We start from the raw sequence: 18,014 nt of genomic DNA on the forward strand, positions 1-18,014 counted from the left end.
AATTTTGGATTAATTAGAATTCTAAAACAGACTGTATTCCTCTTCACATTTTGTTCTACTATTAGAAACACATTGAAAATATCTATACATTTTTCTGATCAAACTTAATGAAAAGTTTCATGGATGTTTAGTCGTTAAAACCATTTAATATGTGTATGCAAGTGTATAAATCACCAACAGGTTATGCAAATTTTGAAAGAAAAAGAAGGCAGTCAATTAACATTTTTGGGGTTCTTTTTGAGACAGAGTCTCACTCTGTCACCCAGGCTGGAGTGCAGTGGGGTGATCTCAGTTCACTGCAAACTCTGCCTCCCAGTTTAAGCGATTATCTTGCCTCAGCCGCCCTAGTAGTTAGGATTACAGGCATGTGCCACCATGCCTGGCTAATTTTTGTATTTTTGGTAGATATGGGGTTTCGTCATATTGGCCAGGCTCGTCTCGAACTCCTGGCCCCAAGTGATCCGCCCTTCTCGGCCTCTCAATGTGCCGGGATTACAGGCCTGAACCATCGTGCCCAGCCAATTAACTTAATGATACTGTGTTCTCTACCAATGATTGTTGTTTGAATGGCAAAAAGTTTCACACAGATTTTCTGTACTGTAATTTCCAATGAAATATTTTCTTGAAACAAGAGAAATGCATGCCAATATTCGATAGTTAAGACCCCCCGAAATTCTAGTGATTTATGCTTTCTCACCAATATCACAATATATGTTAACTAATATGAAGATAAATATAGTAGAAATTGAAATTTTTCACAATACAAATCTATGATAATAACATATTCCTCTAACAGGATAAATATGCAGAAGGTGTTTATTGTAATTGACAGTGTCATGTAAATTGGCTGCAAAACTAGTTTTTTCTAAGAAAATGTTGAGGAATGCTTTGCTGATATTAATAAACAGTTGATTTTAATTTATCAAATGCTTATTTAAATTTAATGTTAATGCTACTGAGTTGACACAGTTAGTGGATTGATTTAACTTAGGAAGCGGTATTTTTGGAACTGTTACACATTTGCCTCTAAGTTAAATTTCCTCCTTCCAGGCGTAGGCTATGGCTGTGGCTTCCCTCATGTCTGCGTTGGCTGCCCAACTGCTCTGGCCCCCGCAGAGCTGCCGCCTGCACTCTCGCACCTTCCACAGCGCGGCATTTTGGAATCACCAGTGAGACAATTGTGAAACCAGCTTCAATTTCTGAGGAAGAATTGTTGAAGTTAATAAATAGAGTAATGTTGATAATTAGATGGCCACCTTGTTCAGCTGCCTCTTCCAGAACACACTGATGAGAGAAGGATCTGCAATGCTTTTTCTCCAGACCAGGATGTTGATGGCTTTCCTGTAATGAATGTAGGGCGAAAGTGTTTGGACCAGTATTCCATGTTACCGGCTACCCCGTGGGGTGTGTGGGAAATAATTAAGCGAAATGACATTCCAACCCTAGGGAAGAATGTGGTCGTGACTGGAAGGTCAAAAATTGTTGGAATGCCCATTGTAATGTCACTGCACATAGATGGGGTGCATGAAAGTCCCAGAGATGATGCCACTGTTACAATATCTCATGGATATACTCCCAAAGAGCGGTTGAAGAAACAAAATTTTTGCAGATATTGTAACATTCGCTACAGGAATTCCAAACCTGTTCACAATAGATATAATCAAGGAAAGAACAGGAGTTATTGATGTGGGAATAACTAGAGTTCAAGATCCCATAACTGCTAAACCCAAATTGGTTGGAGACGTGGATTTTGAAGGAGTCAGATAAAAAGCCGGTTACATCATGCCACTTCATGGAAGTGTTGGCCTCATGACGGTGGCGATGCTAATGAAGAACACCATTACTGTTGCAAACAAGTGCTGAGGCTTGAAGAACAGTAAGTGCTGACGTCTAAAGAGCTTGGAGTAGCCACTAATGAACTATTGTGTCTTCTATGTCACAAACAGCACTCCAAGCCAGCTCAAGAAGCAAAGCAGGCCAATAGAAAGACAATATTTTTTATTTATTCTATGAAATGGTTTAAAATGATGCTTCGTATTTATTGAAAGCTTAAATTGGAAGGTGTTTGTGCACAATAGCTCTGCAGTACCTCACCAGGGAGCATTCCAGTATGCAGGGGCGCGTATCTAGCCAAGAGCAGCCATTAACCCAGTGATGAACTTGGGAGACATTTGTCATATTGAGGTGGATATTTAACTCTGTCAAACCACCTCGGTTGAATATTTGCCTTCATTAGGACTGCGTTTCCCAAATGCTATTTCAATAACAGTTGACACTCATTTTAGGCACCAAAACTTTTGGGTTCAACTGATCAAACCAAAGGAAAAGTGTTGCTAGACAAAATTAGGGAAAAGGTGAAAAAGGAAAGTATGGTAGTAATTGAGTAGAAAAAAATTCCTCTAATTTATATGTGCATTGATTAGTAACCAGATTTATCTAAGTAGAACTGAATTGGCTAAGATAAAAAGAAAAAGTACATATTAATCCTTTTCCTAAGCTGTCTTTTTGAGGCTTAGTCAGTCATTGGGAAAATGTTTAAGATTGTTCCTTGATATTTGTCCTCATTTTATGTATGCTACCCTTCAGTACGTTCTCCCCATTTTAGATTTCTAGGATTGAAAGGCTTACTTTATAAATTAGTCATGTGTATTGTCATATTTGGCTTTCCTATATACTTTAACTTCATTGTTAAAATTTTGTACTGTTAGGGAATATCTGATAGTTTATTTAATATATCTTAAAACCTATTTTTGAAAAACAAACTTGCCTTGATAATCATTTGGGCAACTTGGATAAGTATGCAACTTACTTTCCACCAAAGAATTGCCAGCTTTTCTGAGATGTATCCTGTTGATTTTTTCAGAATTTGTTTTCTTTTTTGAGAAGGAGTCTTGCTCTGTTGCCAGGTTGGAGTGCAGTGGCGTGATCTTGGCCCACTGCAACCTCTGCCTACTGGGTTCAAGCAATTCTCCTGCCTCAGCCTCCCGAGTAGCTGGGACTACAGGTGTGCACCACCATGCCCAGCTAATTTTTGTATTTTTAGTAGAGATGGGTTTTCACCATGTTGGCCAGGATAGTCTCGATCTCTTGACCTCGTGATCTGCCCGCCTTGGCCTCCCAAAGTGCTGGGATTACAGGCTTACAGGCGTGAGCCACTGCACCCAGCCCAGAAGAATTTTAACAGTCTGAGTTAATATTAAATTTAATCACACTCTCTGAATGTTATGTTTTTCTTTTTTAATCAAACAAAGAAAAAAGAACAAACAAATTTCATTTTAAAACAGGAACTCATTTTGTTCATGTGGATACAAATACTAAAGCAAAAATTTTTTCTTCATATTGATTCACTTATTGGAAAACTTTTAAGTATGTTTGCAACAACTGGTGTAATGTGAAATTACTTTTTCAAACGTAAATTCGTAAAATCTAAATACACATAAAATACTTTCAATGAAAATTTAGTATCTGAATTAAAATAAGCTGTACATATAAAATATAAAGTAGATTTCAAAGAATTAGTATTTTAGAAGTCATCTTGTTTTATGTCTTGAGATAAAAATATAACATATTAGGCTAAACACAAAATAGTATTAAAGTTGATTTTAAAAATTACATATATGGCTCAGGTTACACTTCTATTGGAAAATACTCTGATCAAGCATGATTATCAGGGTGAGATCAATGCCTACATGAAGTATTCCAATGATTTTCTTAGACTTTTTGACTTGAACATGATTCCCAGGACACTAGGAATCCAGAAATATGCTATGACACTGAGTTTGGTTTTTATTTTATAATTGCTTGGCTTCATAATCATGTGTATGTGAAGACTATATAGAATTTAAACTAAAAGCCTCTAAAAATCTATATGAATATAAAAGACGAAATTGTCTAGCTTAGTCAAAAGAAAGGCAAATGATGAGTTATGCTCATTTACTCATTTTCCTCACTATTTTAATGAAGAAGATTGGTTATCAATATGTTACCATAACCATATTTCTAAACCAAGAATAGAAGAAGTAATGTTTGGCACAGTAATCTTTGTCTTTTTTCTTTTTGAAGAACTTAACAGTGACCATAGATCATAGGCTAATTACTGAAAGCATTTCTTGGTAAATTTCAGTTATGATCCCATTCAAATAGTGTACATACATTTTTCCCTTTTTTGTTTTATTTGAAGAACATTTTGTTAGTTCTTTTGAAATTATGTGTTTTCTAAAAAAAATTTCTTCATAACAATTTATATGTTTTAATTTTTATTCTGTTTTTTTAATGTTTACTAGATGGAAACAGGCAAAAAAAGAAAAAGAAAAAAAATCTCGTTTACTACACGTGAGAAGAAATAGAGAATTAGGGCTGCAGAGAAAAAAGCAATAAACTTTAACCTATGTAAGAATAATAAATCAGGTAGCTCACTTATTTGCTATTTCTACATGAAATCTTAATAGAAAATGTTATTGCCTAAATGAAATTCACCAAGGCTTGATAGAATTGTTCCTTCTAACTTCTAGTATTTCTAGGAGTCACTATGCTCCCACTATGGTTGGCATAACACATATTTAGGGAATATAGATGCTCATTAAAAACAGTCTGAATGTCTCTCTAAAATTTTAATCTATGAGTCTTACATCAAATAATTAGATTTTTTAAAAAGTAACATATAAAATAAGTTTTAAGACAATAGTATCTTTTTATATCAAAGCAAAATAATAATTAAATAAAATGTAAAAGTCTAAACCTAGGATGCAACGAATTGTACTTGGATAATTTTTAAAGGACAGAAGATTAATTTGACATAAAAATTAACATTAAAATTGATGAAGCCCAAAGCATTGCTGAAAAGGGTTTTAAGATTTCGGTTTAGATTAACACCTTCAAAGTGAGAATCAATTTAAGTTTTCTTACATACTTTGTTAACATTTTTGTAAAGGGAAGAATATAAATTTTTATAACCTTTTTAAACTTTGCTTATCAAAAGCATTAAACTGTACTTATTTTCATCTGTGGTGATATTTTTAAATGACTGAAAATGAATATTTTGACTTCAAAAGCCATATAACTCCTTGGCGGTATTACTGAATGTGAAAGACTATTTCAAGGAGTCTAAAAGAAATACAATATGAACAACTCTAAATTTAGTTATTTATTATATCTTCTTCAGGGTAGTTTCAGTAGTAATAATATGGAGTTAAGTTATTTTTGTACTAGATGTAATTCATTTCATTCTGTTCATAATAATAATTTAACATTTTTTGTAATAGGAAGGAAATAGACCATGATCAATTTTAGTTACACATTAATGTCAATATTTGCTTTATTAACTATAAGAAGAGCTTTTGAAAATAGGTTTATCAATTGAGGTACAAGGAGAGATACGTGCTCGCTCCTTCACCCACAAGGCTCGTGAGCACATATGTATAGTTGAACATGTATGTCCCCATATCACTTTGTAATATAAAAACTGGTAGGCAGAACATGATAATTTGACAAATACAGAATCTCAGCAACATGGAACTAGGAACACAAATGACTTAGAATCACACATATCCCTTGCCTTAAGCTAAACTAAGAGCCAAAATTATGCTCCAAAAACTTAGATGAATGGTATAAGACACAGAATTCAATATTTGTAGAAAGATCAACAAATTCTTATTTTTATTATTGTTATACTTGAAGTTCTAGGGTACATGTGCAAAACGTGCAGGTTTGTTACATGTGTATACATGTCCGATGTTGGTTTGCTGCACCCATTAATTTGTCATTTGCATTAGGTAGTTCTCATAATGTTATCCCTCCCCCATCCCCCCACTCCACGACAGGCCCTGGTGTGTGATGTTCCACTTCTTCTGTCCAAGTGTTCTCATTGTTCAATTCCCACCTATGCAGTGTTTGGTTTTTTGTCCTTGTGATAGTTTGCTGAGGATGATGGTTTCCAGCTTCATCCACGTCCCTACAAAGGACATGAACTCATCATTTTTTATGGCTGCATAGTATTCCATGGTGTATATGTGCCACGTTTTCTTACTGCAGTCTATCATTGTTGGACATTTGGGTTGGTTCCAAGTCTTTGCTATTGTGAGTAGTGCCTCAATAAACATACGTGTTCATGTGTCTTTATAGCAGCATGATTTATATTCCTTTAGGTATATACCCAGTAATGGGATAGCTGGGTCAAATGGTATTTCTAGTTCTAGACCCCGAGGAATCACCACACTGTCTTCCACAATGGTTGAACTAGTTAACATTCCCACCAACAGTGCAAAAGTGTTCCTATTTCTCCACATCCTCTCCAGCACCTGTTGTTTCCTGACTTTTTAATGATCCCTATTCTAACTGGTGTGAGATGGTATCTCATTGTGGTTTTAATTTGCATTTCTCTCATGACCAGTGATGACGAGCATTTTCTCATGTGTCTATTGGCTGCATAAATGTCTTCTTTTCAGAAGTGTCTGTTCATATCCTTTGTCCACTTTTTGATGGGGTTGTTTGATGTTTTGTTGTAAATTTGTTTAAGTTCCTTGTAGATTCTGGATATTAGCCCTTTGTCAGATGAGTAGATTGCAGAAATTTTCTCCCATTCTGTAGGTTGCCTGTTCACTCTCATGGTAGTTTCTTTTGCTGTGCAGAAGCTCTTGAGTTTAATTAGATCCCATTTGTCAATTTTGACTTTTGTTGCCATTGCTTTTGGTGTTTTAGTCATGAAGTCTTTGCCCATGCCTATGTCCTGAATGGTATTGTCTAGGTTTTCTTCTAGGGTTTTTATGGTTTTAGGTCTAACAAGTAACTCTTTAATCCATCTTGAATTGATTTTTGTATAAGGTGTAAGGAAGGGATCCAGTTTCAGCTTTCTACATATGGCTAGCCAGTTTTCCCAGCACCATTTATTAAATAGGGAATCCTTTCCCCATTTCTTGTTTTCATCAGATTTGTCAAAGATCAGATAGTTGTAGATATGTAGTGTTATTTTTGAGGCCTCTGTTCTGTTCCATTTGTCTATATCGCTGTTTTGGTTACTGTAGCCTTGTAGTATAGTTTGAAGTCAGGTAGCATGATGCCTCCAGCTTTGTTCTTTTTGCTTAGGATTGTCTTCACAATGCGGGCTCTTTTTTGGTTGCATATGAACTTTAAATTAGCTTTTTCCAGTTCTGTGAAGAAAGTCAGTGGTAGCTTGATGGGAATGACATTGAATCTATAAATTATCTTGGGCAGTATGGCCATTTTCATGATATTGATTCTCCCTATCCATGAGCATGGAATGTTCTGCCTTTTGTTTGTGCCCTCTTTTGTTTCCTTGAGCAGTGGTTTGTAGTTCTCCTTGAAGAGGTCCTTCACATCCCTTGTAAGTTGGATTCCTAGGCATTTTATTCTCTTTGTAGCAATTGTGAATGGGAGTTCACTCATGATTTGGCTCTCTGTCTGTTATTGGTGTATAAGAATGCTTGTGATCATTGCACATTGATTTTGTATCCTGGGACTTTGCTGAAGTTGCTTATCAGCTTAATGAGATTTTGGGCTGAGACGATGGGATTTTCTAAGTATACAATCATGTCATCTGCAAACAGGGACAATTTGACTTCCTCTTTTCCTAATTGAATACCCTTTATTTCTCTTTCCCGATTGCCCTGGCCAGACCTTCCAACGCTATGTTGAATAGGAGTGGTGAGAGAGGGCATCCCTGTCATGTGCCAGTTTTCAAAGGGAATGCTTCCAGTTTTTGCCCATTCAGTATGATATTAGCTGTGGGTTTGTCATAAATAGCTCTTATTATTCTGAGATATGTTCCATCAATACCTAGTTTATTGAGAATTATTAGCATGAAGGGCTGTTGAATTTTGTTGAAGGCCTTTTCCACATCTATTGAGATAGTCATCTTGTTTTTGTCTTTGATTCTGTTTATATGATGGATTACGTTTATTGATTTGTGTATGTTGAACCACCTTTGCATCCCTGGGATGAAGTCAACTTGATCTTGGTGGATAAGCTTTTAGATGTGCTGCTGGATTCGGTTTGCCAGTATTTTATTGAGGATTTTTGCATTGATGTTCATCAGGGATATTGGTCCAAAATTTTCTTTTTTTGTTGTGTCTCTGCCAGGCTTTGGTATCAGGATGATTCTGGCCTCATAAAATAAGTTAGGGAGGATTCTCTCTTGTTCTATTGTTTGGAATAGTTTCAGAAGGAGTGGGACCACCGCCTCTTTGTACCTCTGGTAGAATTCAGCTGTTAATCCATTTGGTCTTGAACTTTTTTTTGGTTGGTAGGCTATTAATTATTGTCTCAATTTCAGAGCCTTTTATTGGTCTGTTCAGGGATTCAACTTCTTCCTTGTTTACTCTTGGGAGGGTGTATGTGTCCAGGAATTTATCCATTTCTTCTAGATTTTCTAGTTTATTACATAGAGGTGTTTATAGTATTCTTTGATGGTAGTTTGTATTTCTGTGGGATCAGTGGTGATATCCCCTTTATCATTTTTTATTGTGTCTATTTGATTCTTCTCTCTTTTCTTCTTTGTTAGTCTTGCTAGCTAGTGGTCTATCTATTTTGTTCATCTTTTCAAAAAATCAGCTCCTGGATTCATTGATTTTTTGAAGGATTTTTTTGTGTCTCTATCTCCTTCAGTTCTGCTCTGATCTTAGTTATTTCTTGCCTTCTGCTAGCTTTTGAATTTATTTGCTCTTGCTTCTCTAGTTCTTTTAATTGTGATTTTAGGGTGTCCATTTTAGATCTTTCCTGCTTTCTCTTGTGTGCATTTAGTGCTATAAATTTCCCTCTACACACTGCTTTGAATGTCTCCCAGAGATTCTGGTATGTTGTGTCTTTGTTCTCATTGGTTTCAAAGAACATCTTTATTTCTGCCTTCATTTTGTTATGTACCCAGTAGTCATTCAGGAGCAGGTTGTTCAGTTTCCCTGTAGTTGTGCAGTTTTGAGTGAGTTTCTTAATCCTGAGTTCTAATTTGATTGCACTGTGGTCTGAGAGATAGTTTGTTGTGATTTCTGTTCTTTTACATTTGCTGAGGAGTGCTTTACTTCCAATTATGTGGTCAATTTTGGAATAAGTGTGATGTGGGGCTGAGAAGAATGTATATTCTGTTGATTTGGGGTGGAGAGTTCTGCAGATGTCTATTAGGTCTGCTTGGTGCAGAGCTGAGTTCAAGTTGTGGATATCCTTGTTAACCTTCTGTCTCATTGATCTGTGTAATGTTGACAGTGGGGTGTTAAAGTCTCCCATTATTAATGTGTGGGAGTCTAAGTCTCTTTGTAGGTCTCCAAGGACTTGCTTTAAATCTGGGTGCTCCTGTATTGGGTGCATATATATTTAGGATCGTTAGCTCTTCTTGTTGAATTGATCCCTTCTTTGTCTCTTTCGATCTTTGTTGGTTTAAAGTCTGTTTTATCAGAGACTAGGATTGTAACCCCTGCTTTTTTTTTTTTTTTTTTTTTTTGCTTGGTAGATCTTCCTCCATCCCTTTATTTTGAGCCCATGTGTGTCTCTGCACCTGAGATGGGTCTCCTGAATACAGCACACTAATGGGTCTTGACTCTTTATCCAATTTGCCAGTCTGTGTCTTTTAATTGGCACATTTAGCCCATTTATATTTAAGGTTAATATTGTTATGTGTGAATTTGATCCTGTCATTATGATGTTAGCTGGTTATTTTGCTGGTTAGTTGATGCAGTTTCTTCCTAGCATCAATGGTCGTTACAGTTTGGCAAGTTTTTGCAGTGGCTGGTACCAGTTGTCCCTTTCCATGTTTAGTGCTTCCTTCAGGAGCTTTTGTAAAGCAGGCCTAGCAGTGACAAAATCTCTCAGCATTTGCTTGTCTGTAAAGGATTTTATTTCTCCTTCACTTATGAAGCTTAGTTTGGCTGGATATGAAATTCTGGGTTGAAAATTCTTTTCTTTAAGAATGTTGAATATTGGCCCCCACTCTCTTCTGGCTTGTAGAGTTTCTGCCAAGAGATCCACTGTTAATCTGATGGGCTTCCCTTTGTGGGTAACCCGACCTTTGTCTCTGGTCACCCTTAACATTTTTTCCTTCATTTCAACCTTGGTGAATCTGACAATTATGTGTCTGGGGTTGCTCTTCTCAAGGAGTATCTTTGTGACATTCTCTGTATTTACTGAATTTGAATGTTGGCCTGCCTTGCTAGGTTGGGGAAGTTCTCCTGGATAATATCCTGAAGAGTGTTTTCCAGCTTCGTTCCATTCTCCCTGTCACTTTCAGGTACACCAATCAAATGTAGATTTGGTCTTTTCACATAGTCCCATATTTGTTGGAGGCTTTGTTTATTTATTTTTACTCTTTTTTCTCTAAACTTCTCTTCTCACTTCATTTCATTCATTTGACCTTCAATCACTGATAGTCTTTCTTCCACCCTATCGAATCAGCTACTGAAGTTTGTGCATGCATCGTGTAGTTCCTGTGCCAAGCTTTTCAGCTCCATCAGGTCATTTAAGGTCTTCTCTATACTGTTTATTCTAGTTAGCCATTTGTCTAATCTTTTTTCAAGGTTTTTAGTTTCCTTGAGATGGGTTTGAACATCCTCCTTTAGCTTGGAGAAATTTGTTATTACTGACCTCTGAAGCCTACTTCTGTCAACTCATCAAAGTCATTCTCCATCTAGCTTTGCTGTGTTACTGGCAAGGAGCTGCAATACTTTGGAGGAGAAGAGGCCCCCTGGTTTTTAGAATTTTCAGCTTTTCTGCTCTGGTTTCTCCCAATTTTTGTGGTTTTCTCTACCTTTGGTCTTTGATAATGGTGACCTACAGATGGGGTTTTCTTGTGGATGTCCTTTTTGTTGATGTTGACGCTATTCCTTTCTGTTTGTTAGTTTTCCTTCTAACAGTCAGGACCCTCAGCTGAAGGTCTGTTGGAGTTTGCTGGAGGTCCACTCCAGAGCCTGTTTACCTGGGTATCACCAGTAGAGGCTGCAGAACAGCAAATATTGCAGAACATCAAAGGTAACTGCCTGATCCTTCCTCTGGAAGCTTCATCTCAGAGGGACACCAGCTGTATGAGGTGTCAGTCAGCCCCTACTGGAAGGAGTCTCCCAGTTAGGCTACACAGGCATCAGTGACCCACTTGAGGAGGCAGTCTCTCCGTTCTCAGAGCTCAAACACCATGCTGGGAGAACCACTGCTCTCTTCAGAGCTGTCAGACAGGGACGTTTAAGTCTGCAGTTTCTGCTGCCTTTTGTCCAGCTATGCCCTGCCCCCAGAGGTGGAGTCTACAGAGGCAAGCAGGCCTCATTGAGCTCCGGTGGGCTCCACCAAGTTTGAGCTTCCTCGCCTCTTTGTTTGCTGGCTCAAGCCTCAGCAATGTCAGACGTCCCTCCCCCAGCCAGGCTGCTGCTTTGCAGTTTGATCTCGGACTGCTGAGCTAGCAGTGAGCAAGACTATGGGTGTGAGACCCACTGAGTTAGGCACGGGATACAATCTCCTGGTGTGCTGTTTGCTAAGACCATTGGAAAAGCACAGTATTAAGGTGGGAGTGTCCCAATTTTCCCAGTACAGTCTGTCACAACTTCCCTTGGCTAGGAAAAGGAAATCCCCCAACCCCTTGTGCTTCCTGGGTGAGGCAATGCCCTGCCCTGCTTCAGCTTGCCCTCCATGGGCTGCACCCACTGTCCAACCAGTCCCAATGAGATGAACCAGGTACCTCAGTTTGAAATGCAGAAATCACCCATCTTCTGCATTGATCACACTGGGAGCTGCAGACCAGAGCTGTTCCTATTCGGCCATCTTGGAAGGGAAGACAAGATCAATAAATTTTAAAATTGAGGACAACAAGTGAATTATTGGGTAGACAACCACGTTTGAGAAGGACTAGCATATGAGGTAGGGAATTAATGGGGTTTTAGAGACACAGCCTAATTCTGCAGATTGTATTAATGAAGTAGGATTGTAATCAAATCCAATCAAAGATTACGTAAGCAACTCCCCAAAATGTAACTGGAGTGCAAATTAAATGTATGCAGGCATACAAACAAACAAGCATACATATATACAATCTTAGGTAAATATATAATGATATGGTTTGGCATTGTGTCCCCACCCAAATTTCATCTTGTAGCTCCTAGAATCCCGACATGTTGGGGAAGGAACCTGGTGGGAGATAATTGATTCATGGGGGTGGGTCTTTCTCATGCTGTTCTCATTCTAGTGAATAAGTCTCACAAGATCTGATGGTTTTAAAATGGGAGTTTCCCTGCACAAGCACTCTCTCTTTGCCTGCCGTCATCCATGTAAGATGTGACTTGCTCCTCCTTAGTTTCCACCATGATTTTGAGGTCTCTGCAGCCATGTGGAACCATAAGTACATTAAGACATTTTTTTCTGGCCATGTTTCAAGTCTCAATTGCCCAGTCTCATGTTTGCCTTTATCAGTGTGTGAAAATGGACTAATACAGTAAATTGGTACCAGGAGAGATGGGTGCTGCTGTAGATACCCGAAAATGTGGAATGACATTGGAACTGGATAACAGAAAGAGTTTGGAGGGCTCAGAAGAAGAGAGAAAAATGTGGGAAAGTTTGGAATTCCCTGGAGACTTGTTGAATGGCTTTGACTAAAATGCTGATAATGATATGGAGAATGAAATGAAGGCTGAGGTGGTCTCAGATGCAGATGAAGAACTTATTGGGAACTGGAGCAAAGGTTACTCTTGCTATGTATTAGCAAATAGACTGGTGGCATTTTACCCCTGCCCAGGAAATTTGTGGAAGTTTGAACTTGAGAGAGATGATTTAGCGTACCTGACAGAATAAATTTCCAAGCAGCAAAGGATTCAAAAAATGACTTGGTGCTGTTAAAGGCATTCTATTTCATAAGGGAAGCAGAGCATAAAAGTTTGGAAAATTTGCAGGCTGAAAATGTGAAAGAAAAGAAAATCCCATTTTCTGAAGAGAAATTCAAGCTGGCTGCAGAAATTTGCGCAAATAACAAAGAACTGAAAGTTAATCCCCAAGACAATGGGGAAAATATCTCCAGGGCACGTCAGAGGTCTTCATGACAGCCCCTCCCATAACAGGCCAAGTTGCCTAGGAAAAAATGGTTTCATGGGCCAAGCCCAGAGTGCCTCTGCTGTGTGCAATCTGGAGACTTGTTGCCGTTGCCCTGTGTCCCAGCCATTCCAGCCATGACTAAAAGGGGGCAATGTACTGCTTGGTCTGTTTCTTCAGAGGGTGGAAGCCCAAAGCCTTGGCATCTTCCACATGGTGTTGAGCCCTTAGGTACACAGTAGTCAAGAATTGAGGTTTGGGAACCTCTGCCTTGATTTCAGAAGATGTATGGAAATGCCTGGATACCCAGGTGAAAGTTTGCTACAGGGGCGGGGCCCTCATGGAGAACCTCTGCCAGGACAGTGTGGAAGGGAAATGTGGGGTCGGAGGTCCCACACGGAGTTCCTACTGGGGCGCTTCCTTGGCGAACTGTGAGAAGAGAGCCACCATCCTCCAGACCTCAGAATGGTAGAGCCACTGACAGCTTGCCCTGTGCATCTGGAGAAGCCACAGACACTGAATGCCAGCCCATGAAGGCAGCCAGGAGGGAGGCTGTACCCTGCAAAGCCACAGGGGCAGAGCTGCCCAGGACCATGGGAACCCACCTCTTGCATCAGCATGATCTGGATGTGAGACATGGATTTAAAGGAGATTCTTTTGGAGCTTTAAGATTTGACGGCCTCACTGGATTTCGGACTTGCATGGGGCCTGCAGCCCCTTTGTTTTGGCCATTTTCTCCCATTTGGAATGGTTGAATTTACCCAATGCCTGTACCCCTCATTGTATCTAGGACGTAACTAAATTGCTTTTGATTTTACAGGCTCATAGGTGGAAGGAACTTGCCTTGTCTTAGATGGGAGTTTGGACTGTAGACTTTTGAGTTAATGCTGAAATGAGTTAAGACTTTGGGGAACTGTTGGGAAGGCATGATTGGTTTCAAAATGTGAATCCCATGGGATTTGGGAGGGGCCAGAGGTGGAATGATATGGTTTGGCTCTGTGTCCACACCCAATTTTCATCTTGTAGCTCCCATATTTCCTATGTGTTGTAGGAGGGACCCAGTGGGGGATAACTGAATCATGCAGGAGGGTCTTTCCCATGCTGTTCTCATGATAGTGAATAAGTCTCACGAGATCTGATGGTTTTTAAAATGGGAATTTCCCTTCAAAGCTCTCTCTATTTTGACTTCTGTCATCCATGTAAGATGTGACTTGGTCTTCCCTGCCTTCCGCTATGATTGTAAAGCCTCTCCAGCCATGTGGAGCTGTAAGTCCATTAAACCTCTTTCTTTTGTAAATTGCCCAGTCTTGGGTATGACTTTATCAGCAGCATGAAAATGGACTAATACATATCCATATATAAGTTAATGAGTAAATTTGAAAAAAAAAATCAGTGAGATAACCAGAAGTCATGAAGTGGCACATAGTGGAGGCTCAATAAATGTATTCCCCAAATTTACCACCATTGTGCCTGTCATAATACTATGAAACTCCAATATAAAATATTGGTGACTTACTGTGTTAGGTGGAATAATGGCCTGCCAAACACATTCTCATCCTAATTACCAGAACCTGTGCATATGTTATGCTAGGCAAAGGAGGATTGAGGTTGCAGATGGAATTAACTACCTTGAGATAGGAGACTGTTTTTATTATCTAGGGATCCCCAATATAATTAGAAGGGTCCTTGTAATGAAAGAGAGATGAAAAAGAGTCAGTCACAGTGACGTGATATGAAAAATATTTATCAGCTATTGATGACTTTGAAGATGCAAAGGCTTCACAATCCAAGCTATGTGGGCATCCCATAGGAACTCAAAAGTCAAGAAAGTGTATTTATCCCTAGTGCCTCCAGAAACGAATGTAGCCTGGTAGATACCTTGATTTTAGCACATTTCTGATCAATGAGCCTTGAGATATGAAATTAGAATAACAAACCCTGGAAAGACTGCATCTTTCTTAAAAAGAAAGAGATGGACAAGAGAAATGCCAGTCTTCTTTAGCAGAATATGGTCTTATCTATATGAGTATCTAGAAATATGAAAACTGAGGATGGAGAAACAGAAATATGAACCAATTGTACTGATGAGTTTCTTTTTATGAAGGATAATTGTGTGTTCTTACTACATTTTGACTTCAATATATTGCACATGGACACTAAAATAAATCCAAATAACAAACTGCCATATACTGTCTGGGCACAGTGGCTCACGCCTGTAATCCCAGCACTTTGGGAGGTCGAGGCAGGCAGATCACGAGGTCAGGAGACCGAGACTATCCTGGCTAACACGGTGAAACCTCATCTCTACTAAAAATAGAAAAAATTAGCCAGGTGTGGTGGCGGGCACCTGTAGTCCCAGCTACTCGGGAGGCTGAGGCAAGAGAATGGTGTGAACCCAGGAGGCGGAGTTCTCAGTGAGCCGAGATTGCAATCTGCACTCCAGCCTGGGCGACAGAGCAAGACTCCATCTCAAAAAAAAAAAAAAAAAAAAAAAAAAAAATTCTGCCAAATACGTTACTGGAATAAATACGTCTTTTGAATTCATTTATCTGAAATACCAGTCTGACATAGTATCCAAAAATAAATTAATGTTAGTCTGCCATTGCTTTATTTTACTAAGTTATTGCTGACCCCTGATTTTCATGATAAATTTATATGTTTTTAATCCTTTGTCTTAAAACCTTGCAAAGGGGTTCCTATGAATCATAGATTCAATATTCTCCTTTGGAAATTGGAATGTTAACTGCTTTGGGTGAAATCCTGTCCCAAAGATTCTTCAAAGGTTTCTGTATTTAGTTATCTAATTTATAAATGTATCTTTCTCTTATAATATTATTTGATGAACCAACACAACTGAACTAATTTGGACTCTATATGAGACTTGTTAAATATCTTTACCTATTAAGGGTTTCACAAAAGGAAGTTGGTGCATATACATAATGAGAATGTTGACAGGAATCTACAAATTTGGGGGTAGTTTTGTAAGTTTTCATTTGAAAATTTTATTTTAAGCATCTTTTGCTAACAAGTTTTGCTATTTTCTATGGGTTTAAGGAAGAAATTATCATCTTTAGTAGAGAATTTTCTCTTCCTTCCTTAGAGGATCTGGCAGTGAAATTGATCAAGGTCTGATACAAGGGGAAAACGTTCCCAGTTACACCATTCCAAATGAAATTAGAAATGATGTATACTAGACTGCCACTTTAAATGTGGATTCTTAGCAAGGCCAAGTTTATTCTTAGAATCACTGTGGAGCTCAAGCCAAACTATCTTATTGTGCAGTAATATAGGCATCAGTCTCCAAATCTAGTTACAACTCAGCCGACAGGTAGTTATTTAGGGAGACCATCCACAGGGAGTGATTGTAGTCCCATCTGTTTAAGGACTGACTGCCAGTGATAGCAAAAGATAGGGAAGATCCATCATTCTAAATGGGGGATCAATGACTGAGAGCATACTGTGAGAATGAAAGTCAGGAGAGTGTGATTTTGTACTGGGGAAAAGTCAGAATGATATTGACTCTCTCTAAGTCATGTAGAATTGGATTTAGAGATACAGTTCTTACTGTGAGTGCTCCATGTAACGTGTTAAAGTCACTCAAACAGCAGTTAGACAAGGCACTTCAAGTCAGTACCTATCATTAAAAAGAATAAAAGTATGTCCATTTAACCACCCTCAGAGAAAAACTAAAACGTCAATGTTGTGTGACTTCCAAATCTCTCCTCTAGTATCTTTTGAGGTGAAACACGCAAGTGAGCATTTAATGCTAAAACACAATTTTCTCCCAGCAAGCAGATGAGTTGTCTACTTGAACAGGATATAGTTCAATCAATCATGAAATAATAGACTATCAGGAGGGGACCAAGACATTACCTAGTAAAATCTTCTCAAATGAAATGTGACCTAAAGAAACTAAGTGACTGTTTCCATGATTAAACAAACAAACAAAAGCCTGTTGGAGGACTAGGGTATAAACGTATTAAATCTTGTGTAATTTAGTATTTTGTTTTCCTTCTACAATATGACAGCATCTCAGTTAGCTATTTATCAAGTAATTATATATTTGGGAAGACATAATCATTATGCATCAAGCAAAAACAAAGTAATAAAATATAATAATCCACTTGAGAATACATTGAGTCCATACCTGATATTCATCCTTCCTTTAGCTATACTACATAAACTAAAGAAATTCAATTCCTCAGACTCTTTAGCATCTCTTGTTTCATATGTTGTAAAAGCTCAGCCCACTAAATGAACTCCTGTGTTTTGGAATTTGAAAGTAAAGAAAATACTGAACTTTTGCAAGCAGTATTATGGAAGTATTTGATTTTTCTTCTGTCCCATTGCCAATGTCTTTGAATCTATCCGTGGGTACTGGGATGCAGGCTTCAATTTTGTGTGAATCTAACAGGTACAGTACAATTTGCAGTGAATAGATGTGGTAGGTTCTTTATCATGCCCAGTTTACAACTAAAGTATTCCTGTGGTTAGCAACAGTGCTATGGCTTCCGGATTCCCCTTGACTGTAGCAAACTTAGCAGTTTCTCCAGGCTCACAATTTAGTGGTATTTTTTTTATATCACTTCCAGAAGCCCAATCAATGGAAAGTCTGTTCTTCTTATCTTCTTTCAATGTAGTAAGCACTTTTCCTTTACTAAATCATTTTTTCTCTTTCTACTTGAAATGATGTGTTTTTTAAAACCTATAATGAACCATGACTAATGTATACTTGTTTGTTATAAGCTATGTTTCCTAAATATTCAAACAAATGGAGTACGAATGAAGACTTGAATATTGAAAGGTTTCATAAAGGAAATGGAGCTAAAGTTAGATTTAAAACCATCTAAGATTCTGATAGCCCAAGAGATAAGAAAATGAGAATTCAGATGGGAGAGACAACCTGAATTTACGACATTAAGAATGAACTTGCATACATCTAATTTTCCACTATGTCCTGAATGCCCACCATAGGCCAAGTAGCAAGAATATGATGGACTTGAATCACTGTA

At 38.2% G+C, this 18,014-nt stretch overlaps 1 pseudogene; it reads left to right on the plus strand.

Moving 5' to 3' along the window:
- LOC129034244 (bifunctional methylenetetrahydrofolate dehydrogenase/cyclohydrolase, mitochondrial-like) overlaps window positions 1-2,045 on the plus strand; it is a 99,247-nt pseudogene extending 97,202 nt beyond the window's left edge.
- The last annotated feature ends 15,969 nt before the right edge of the window (window positions 2,046-18,014 follow it).

This window comes from Pongo pygmaeus, chromosome 2 (assembly GCF_028885625.2).
Source record: "Pongo pygmaeus isolate AG05252 chromosome 2, NHGRI_mPonPyg2-v2.0_pri, whole genome shotgun sequence".
Taxonomy (NCBI): Eukaryota; Metazoa; Chordata; class Mammalia; order Primates; family Hominidae; genus Pongo; species Pongo pygmaeus.